Below are 9,904 nucleotides of genomic sequence, written 5' to 3' on the forward strand. Positions count from 1 at the left end.
CGAATAGGTAAAAACGCCAGTACATTCATCAGGTGGACCCAAACACGACTCCAAATGAATGACTCTGTGACCGCTGGATGTGGAAATAAGCAACGGTTTGCTAACAAGTTCAACATATCAACTTATGTCAATGTTGTGTTCACAGCTTGTGTCTTGTGTTTGCCCACCAGCTGACTTTCAGAGGTTACGGTTGGTCATTTGCTGTATTTGTTGTCTTGTGAAAAGACCAAAACCAACAATGAATGTGCTCACACATATGGGATATGTGCCACAGCCTTTTATTTCTATGACAATTATTTTTAGTAAATACCACACACTGTCCTGCTGTCATGGACACTAGAGCACCAAATTGTGATTAATCCGCCACTGAAAATAGTCCCCAAAAAAAAATGCACTGTTTCCTCCAGTTAGAGTAAAGATGACTAAAAACCACGGTGCCACGGTGACAGTTTCAGGAAATGTTGTAGTTTTAAACTGAAACGATACACTGCACAACTTCACCCTAACTTTACAGTAATATCCTAAACTACTGTTCATTTACATTAAAAAGGTATGTGATCAGCTCAGCTGGACATTTGAAAACAAAGTAAGGTGGTGGAAAGGCCCAGGCCTTCTAAGTGACAGTAAGGTTTATCGCGGGTCATCATTCTGAAGCCGTCTCTGGAGTTTATCATGTCGTGGCCCAAATTAACATCAATTAGGCCTGTAATAATTATTACATGAATGTCTTATTGTCAATTCTTTTGCGTAATCGCGGTTTCTTTATTTAACTGCAATTAATTGCTAACGTTAGCTAAGGTCCTAAGGGGTATGACTGCTGATGGTCATTGTTGGTTTTGTTTAGATTAGCCAAATTGTAATTACATAAGTGATTATTGGTCGGACTGTCGAGCTAAAGCTATGCTAGTTGGTGGCACTTGACCCTATACACTTTCATAACAACCAAAATGCCAAAGGGGGGATACAGTTAGAAAAAAAATGTTTTATGATAATAAAGAGGTGTTGTTTACATTATTCAGGATTTCGCAGCCTTTTTTTGAGATTGTTGTGGACCAAGAGACAGTGAAAATTGCAAAAAAAGAGACAATTAAGTGTTCAGTAAAATTTGGAATTGTTACAGCTCTAATATCAATGCTGTCAACACATCTGGGACCGTACTTTCGCCCTTCAAAATAAAATGCCATGCTTCAACTATGCAGTAAAAGCTTCTTAGTTTCCATTTTGAATACAAGATTGCACCACCACCTGAGTGTTCTTACTGCTTTCTCTCATCATCTTTATTATGCTATTTATGTGAATGCCCATGCACACACGTAGATTCTTATACGTGTATAAATTATTTGTATAATTTGCACTTTGGTAGCAATTGCCCAGGAAAGGCACCGTGAACAGACTGGGAACTGCATCAAACCGGATGTGTCGGTCAGTTTGTGATACCGCGAACGGCAGGGGCGTCGGACTGGGGGGAAAAAGGGGACTGAGTACCCAGGGCCCTCATGTGAGGAGGGCCCAAAAAGATGCTAGAATGAATAGCTGTGGATGCGGGAAGGGGCCCACAGAAAATGTCTTTCTACAGGGCCCAGAATGTTGTGTTCTGCCCCTGGCGAACAGTGTCCAAACACGGACAAAGAGCTAATAATAATAATAATAATAATAATAATAATAAGACACATGAAAAAGCATTGAGAAATAACCCTTATCTGGCTGCAGAGGAACAACAGTGAGACAGAGGGAGGATAATAACACAAGTTTAGGGTTTGTGACTTTATATATGCTCGTATACAGCATAGTGTTTTTTTTGACACATTGAGATATAGGCCTACCATACATCATGCATTTTCTGTTTATTTCCCCGTTGATTTTGTAGGTTTTAACAGGCATTATTTAAACTGAGATCTTGAGCATGGCGGAGGATACATGATGGGGACCGAGACATCTCACTGTCACTCACTGCACAGGACGTAAAAGAGAGCGCATGATTTTCAAGAAGTTATCATGCAGATGTGGTGAGCAGGAGATAAAAATGCAGAAAAACTGCTGCTATATTGTCTGAGGTCTGTCAGAAACATGTTTTACTTACTTACGTTTTTCTAGAGATGTTCCAATATCATTTTTTCCTTCCTGATAATGATTCATATACCTAAACTTGCGTAGCGGCCGATACAGAGTACCGATCTGATACCAGTGCATTAAAAAAATATAATTTTGTATTACTTTACTAATTTAGTAGCGGTGTACTATATGTTAAATGATTGCTATCATAGTACAGCCAGGCTTGGGTTAAACCCTTTGAAAAACATTAAAATAATACAGAGAATGATTGGTATAGAACTTTCTTTCATCATCTAGTTTTACAGCCAAGTGAAGTGAAGTTTTTTTTCGGGGCTATATTGTGGTATGTGATCGGTGCATAGACTCACATACTCGCTGATACTGATAACAGTATCGGACACTTTTCCCATACTGTATCGGAACAACTCTACCTTTTTCCATTTATTATTAGGGACTAAAAGATATCAAATGCCTAAAAGTATCAATAATTAAAAGTCATATCATAGCAGACCTGTTTTTTTATGTCACACGTACACCACAAATGTTAGTCAAACAAGCAACCAACTTATACAAAGCGGGCACAGAATGGCCTACTGTCGCTTTAGATGTCACTGATTTTTTTATGAAAATGCAAATCATGCCACTGGACTGCTGTCGAAACAAACGGTCTCTGGTCATTTGCAAATGACCACACACAGACACACACACACACAGACACACATAGACACACAGACACACACACGCACAAGTGTAGAGTGGGGATCTTGTGTTTAGAAAAAAAAAAAGAATCAACTTAAGGTCCCACATGAGAACAGAGCAGCGTTGTCTGAGCCCAGGGAAAAGTCATGTAAATGAACCAGGAAACTGGTATGTTTTTATTTGTGCATGCAGGGCTCGTGTATCAATAGCGTGTTTGTGAATGTTCATTATCAGCACAGAAATAAACAAATTGGCTGGGAAAAGGGATCTTCAGTGATGAAAAAAAAACATCTCTTTGTGTGCTCCTCTGATGGCAATGCAAATCTGTTGGTTAACGCTGGAAAAGTCATAAAAGAAGCGGAAATATATTAAAAAGGCAAGCAGAGCCTCTAGGCTTTTTTGTCATTGTGGTAGTGTAAAATGTCTAATTCTTTAATATGTCTCCATCTAGCTGAAGCACACTTTTTCCATTAAAGCTCTATATGAGTATCATGACCATAGCAACACAAAATCCTCTCATGAGATTATATATTCTTGTTTTCTCTTTAAATTAAGAGGCAGATTCTAGTCACATATAAACTTGTGCGATTAACAATAGGGGGCCGTTATGTGACGAGCATAACGGGAACAGTGAGACAAAAGGAACCTGTAGTTCTAGACAAACATCAGAATAAAAAAATAAAAAACCCACATACTTCCCAACAAAAGCTTCCCATTCAACTCTATATTTAATGAAACACACCTTAGTCCTGTAGGAGCTTGTATTTGCGTGCTGAATGAACACACGTGCATTTAACACAGGCGTGCGCACGCACAGGAAAAAGTTCAGAAAACTCAAGTGCTGTTTCTTTTCGGTTTTTCTTCTTGGGGATTAGAAAGTGTTCAAAAGTGGCATGAGAAATGCAGGGCAGCGTTCAAAAAAGCTTCCGTTCTTTCTCCTTCAAAACTGATTTACAGCTGTTGATAAATAGCCTGCCGTGGTTGAAAGCGCGGGCATTATGAGTACAGCATTGTGAGCTTATGACAGCATTCATGGACGAGTGAGTGCACATCCAAAACACACCTGGCAGAATGTAAATGCACTTTGCAACGGACAGAATGAGATCTTCCAAATATCATTCAAAATCCCTGTTTATCTTCAGCTTTATAGAACAGAAACCTAAACATGTGAGTACTGCATTACTGCACACACACACACACACACACACACACACACACACACACACACACACACACACACGATTCAACAGTGCATCTGCCTGAGAAACAAACACATGAAAGAAGGTATTTAACCTCGCTAGCAGAGGCAGACCCATTCCACTCCTATTCCTGAGGTTTGGTAAAGAGTTTGCTGCTGCACATACAGCAGAGATCTTACCTTGACGGGGGTAGATGCTTGCAGGGATGTGTTTGCAGCTGCTGACAGTCTCTAGGTGTCTCTGCAAGTGGCCCACAACCAGTATAAGACTTTTACTTTAACACCCGCCCAGCGTGAGCCACAGTGTGTGTGTGTGTGTGTTTGGCGGGGGGGGGGGGGTGTGCTTTCTATGAAGTTCTTACAGTCATCTTTTTTTTGTTCCTCTGTGAAGGCAACAGGTGGAAAGTGTCTTTAAAAAAGTCCCAGAAGGAGAGGTTAAGGTGAAGCTTTCCACCTCTGTGATTCCTTCACAAAGAGCTTCTCCTGACACGTTTAACATCTCCACTTATTATTACTGCTCTCTCTCGCCCTGTTAGCCTCAAAGATTAAACTGAAAAGAAAAATTAAAGGGTGACCAAGAAGCTCTCACATCAGTCAATTTCTATTAAAACAGAAACCATTCTCAGCGCTTACACTAAATGGTTGGATTTTGTCTTTGTGATAAGGATGTAAAGAATCATTAAAGACTACATGTTCAGGGTCATATTGGCTTCATGTGAGGAGAGCAGGTAAAATTACCCTGAATAGCAATCTAGTCATCTGCTTTGTAAGTCACAGATTAGAAGAGAAACACCTTTACCCCCTTTGCCTGAATAGAAGCCTGTTTTTAGACTATTAATTCATAACTGACACCACAATAAGTTGCATCAAAGTAACACCACACCTCCACAGCACCTCGAAGCAAACAAGGTGCTGTCAAAAGTGAAGTCAAACCTTAAAGTACAGCAGCAACTGCCAATTGTACTTGTACAAAAATTCACTACAGTCATTTATTTTGACAGCAACAATGTGTAGAAGGATAACATGATGTGATCATATAAAGCACTATACGGTATAAAATATACATGTATATGTATATGTATACACATATATATATATATATATATATATATATATATATATATATATATATATATATATATATATAAAAAAAAATTGTCGCCTGTCAGCGTGTCAGTTAGTCAGTCAACCAGCTGAGTCTTTCAATGTTCACAGTTTTTATTTAAAGAGATCATAAGGATTCCCTGAACCCAGCATTGTTCTGTGTGATTGGCTTGGCCTCACACTGTGCTAAAGGAGAGGCTGAGGAGCACACACACACACACACACACACACACACACACACACACACACACACACACACACACACACACACACACACACACACACACACACACACACACACACACACACACACACACACACACACACACACACACGATTTAGAACGCAATGTAACAAATTCAAAAGTCTTATATAATTATGAAAATATCCATTATGTTCTACATTAGAACACTGTGGAGTGCATTATTATTATTATATATTATATATATATTACAGCGATTATAGCATGGCTGGAGAAGCTCTACAAAAAGCTAATCATTCCTGACTGTAAACCCATGGCTGGGTTGGTTGTTATATTGTTGAAGCCGATACTGATATTGATATTTGGGAGTTTGAGAAAACTAATAACAATATATCGGCCGATTGAATATTTGTTTAACATTAACACATAACATTAACAAACAATCTTGATATGGATCCTTTAAATTTCTTTTTTTAAATGTGACCAGGATACAACCGATACCAATATATATATATATATATATATATATATATATATATATATATATATATATATATATATATATATATATATATATATATATATATATATATATATATATATATATATATATATATATATATATATATATATATATATATATATATATATATATATATATATATATATATATATATATATATATATATATATATATATATATATATATATATATATATATATATATATATATATATATATATATATATATATATATATATACATATATATATATATATATATATACATACATATATATATATATATATATATATACACACATATATATATATATATATACACACACATATATATATATATATATATACACACACATATATATATATATATATACACACACACACATACATATATATATATATATATATATATATATATATATATATATATATATATATATATATATATACAGTGAGAACAAGACGGAGCAGTTGCAAAGCAAATATACCTGCTTTCTCTCTCTCTCTCATTCTGACACACACACGCACACACATATATATACATACATATACATACATACATACATACATACATACATACATACATACATACATACATACATATATATATATATATATATATATATATATAAAACATCAACGCCTGGATAAAGATCAGTACTGAACTCAGGATTTCTAGCTATGCTAGTTTATGTTAAGATGGAGATGTTCAATGTCAATGATACAGTTAGCTTGTTACGGTGGCTAAGCAACGTCTCGGCACCCTTAGGAGTCCTGGTCTTCTCCAGGCCAGTGTACCCTAACACCTCCTACACCTCTGATCCTCATCCTGTGGATGGAAAGGGATTGCTATGCCAGTAGCAGAAATGACATACGTCAGTGTTAAAGCTAAATTGATGCATTATTTTATATTAAAAATATATAATTTTGGAAAGAAACAATGATATATATTAAATATTACAGATTTTTTTAAACGTTGGTTCATGTCAAACAAATTGAGAGAGGAAATACTGTACGTTATTTCTTCATACCACGTATGTGTTTGTATTAGGGAAAAGATACACTAATTAGGAAATATTTTAAAAATATTTTTTATCAAGCAGTGGATGGAATATTTGCCTCTTTCAGATGAAAGAAGAGGTTAGAGAAGTCGTTGGGGTTGATTAATACCTTCAGAATACGAGTTATTGAACAACCTTCTGGGTTTTCAGAGAAAAAAACGGAGGTTAAACCGTTGACTAGTGTGAGGGGTCCTGATGTATGAACACGGCTACGATGTAAGACATGACGGCAGACAGACGGAGAGAGAAAGAGGGAGCGCCTGGGTCACCTTTCGTCCTACATGAACCCATTCACCTGAGAAGACAAAGCTCCAAAAGAGAGAGAAGGGGGGATGGAGGTGAAGGGTGAAACGCCAAACCACTCCTTTAGACTATCCTGTGTGTGTGTGTGTGTGTGTGTGTGTGTGTGTGTGTGTGTGTGTGTGTGTGTGTGTGCGTGTCAGAATGACAGAGAGAGAGAAAGCAGGTATATTTGCTTTGCAACTGCTCCGTCTTGTTCTCACTGTGGAGATCAAAGAGCATTATGGGAGCGTGTGCATGCAGGTTGCAGGATATATAGAGATGCAGCATTACTGTCCTTCTAAGATGGCCCGGAAAAAAAAAGAAAGAAAAGAAAGAAAAGAAAGAAAAGAAAGAAAAGAAAGAAAAGAAAGAAAAACAGAAAAAGAAAGGAAAGGAAAGAAAAGGAAAGGAGAGGAAAGGAGAGGTGGCAGCAGTAGGGGGTGTGAAGATGGGAGCGAAGAGCGAATGAGGAAAGAAAGAAGATTGACGGAAAGAAAGGTCAGGGACTCCCCACTGACGGACAGCTTTGTATGCATCCAGCCACTGTAAAGACAAGCACACACACACACATACATACATACACACACACACACACACACACACACACACTGCACAAATCTACAACTTCACTCTTGAGTACCACCCCCCCTGTGGCAGAATGCCCCCAAGCTTTTACATACTCGGTACTCTGCACTCAGACCGAGACGTCAGCTCCAGACCTGCTGTCTGTCCGTCCACACGCCACACTGGCGCTATCCCAAACTGTTCTGCACCAAGACAGCGTCACTGTTGGTCGACATTAGACCACAGACCATTATCAGACCATATTCTAACCCCTGTCACATGCCCAGGACCCCCGAAGGACCCTTGTGTGGGGGCCCCCAGGCACCACTGACCTACAATGCTCCCATGCATTCAAATACTGTTTGTAGACTAGGACTATTCTGTGCAGCACACATCATCATTTGATCCCGAGCCTTATGTAAACTACATTCTAAACTTACACACAACTGACAAGATGATATTTGAGTGCTCCGTTGATGTGATTTGAGTTTTTAAATGGGACCACTAAGACAACTTTACATTACTCTAAAACTGGCTAAAGTTCTAATTCTTCCATTGCACTCCTAAACTTAAAAAGAGGGTGTTAACGCCTGTACCTATTCTCGGTCAACTTGCTGATATCTGCTCATTTGCATCTTCCTACAGAACTGACATCATCATCATCATCATCATCATCATCATCATCATCATCTCCCCCTACTCGATCACTGTGTACTGCTGCCTCTCTTTTGAGCCACATTCAGAGAGGGAAAACATTTTTAAAAAGAGACAATGAAAGAGTGGAGCTGCTGGTGCAGCGAACTGAATCTTAGAATAAAGTGGATGTGTTGGGATTATTAGAGGAAGGCAGAAATTGAAGTTTTGGGGGAACAACAATATCACTGATCCACAGCTGACTGTGAAATGTTGCGTGCCACTAAGACCTGCTGGGAGTTGTAGAGGCACATGTTCCTCGCATCTAAAGGATTAGTTCATGACAAAGCTGACTTTCTGTTGGGTTTTTACATGTTCAGCGCGTTGACACCAAATATATGATCAAAGCCTTCACTCACCGGTCCCGGTGCGCCCTGAGCTCTCCACGCGAACACACACACAGAAAAAACTTCCGTCCTCCTCCTCTTCCTCTCCCGCTTTATTTCCTCACCGCATGAAAAGCACGGTGGTTTTGGGACAGAGGTGCTCGGTACGTGTGTTGACTTCTCTGCTCCCGGTCCTTCAGAGCGGAGAGAGCTGGCCGGTCAGCGGGGGATGTCGGTAAGGTGACGGCGGGGAGTACAGACAGACTGAGAGAGAGAGACGCGGAATAGTGCTGCGATGCGTAAATGTTTTGGAGACAGAGAGCGCAGCCTACCCCCTCCCTCGCTGCTGCCAGGGACTTGGGATCTATCTACTGCTCTGGGTTCCGGCGCTCACCTCCCACTTAAAGGGAGAGGGACTGATTTCAGGTGACAGCGGTGGGGGACAGGGAGGGGGAGTAAAGCCAAACCAGTATCTGTCCCTGACTTCTTGTCACGTGTACACACCCATCGATTGATCGCTATTGATGGGTTAGTCGCCATCACGTGACAGCCTCTCCTCCTCATTTCTATCCCCATCAACTATCTCTTGACTGTAGTTGAGTTGAGTTCACTCTGCTACCAACATGGATACTGTTACACAACTTTCTACCAGTAGGGCTTATTTCCATCACCCACTAATCTATCGATTCAATTCTTTCAATGAATGGATTAGTTGTTCAGTTTATAAATGGCCACAATCACAAATTCCCAGTACTCTAGGTGACGTCTTAAAATCTCTCAGGGACTGTACAAAAATTATTAGTGTGTGTGTGTGTGTGTGTGTGTGTGTGTGTGTGTGTGTCTGTGTGTGTGTGTGTGTGTGTGAGGGGGGGGGGGTCATATTTAAAGATCCCTTGTGAGATGTATTATATGAAGAAGAAATGAAAAGAGTTGCATGTTCTGTACTTTCATGGTTTAAATCACTTTGCACGTGAGAATACCCTCACTGTATGTGTAAACCAGAAGTGTTTAAGTTGGGAAGGGTCTTATATATATATATATATATATATATATATATATATATATATATATATATATAACAAAGTTCAGCCACCCTCCCCAGTAACTTTCAAACAATCCCTTATTTTGTCTCACCAACAGCCCCAAACCCAAAATATATTATATAATATATAACAACAACATTACAGAGAAAAGCAGCACTT

The 9,904-nt window shown here is 38.9% G+C and overlaps 1 protein-coding gene across 2 annotated transcripts in view; it reads right to left on the minus strand.

Annotated features, from left to right (window-relative positions):
* Nucleotides 1-9,104, minus strand: part of sox13 (SRY-box transcription factor 13) — a 54,350-nt gene extending 45,246 nt beyond the window's left edge. For both annotated transcript variants that reach the window (XM_028575892.1, XM_028575890.1), the window contains exon 1: nucleotides 8,736-9,104. The gene's annotated coding sequence lies outside the window, so the exon portion shown is untranslated. The remainder of the gene's footprint in view (nucleotides 1-8,735) is intronic.
* Between the last annotated feature and the right edge of the window lie 800 nt (nucleotides 9,105-9,904).

Source organism: Perca flavescens, chromosome 4, assembly GCF_004354835.1.
Source record: "Perca flavescens isolate YP-PL-M2 chromosome 4, PFLA_1.0, whole genome shotgun sequence".
NCBI classification, from domain to species: domain Eukaryota; kingdom Metazoa; phylum Chordata; class Actinopteri; order Perciformes; family Percidae; genus Perca; species Perca flavescens.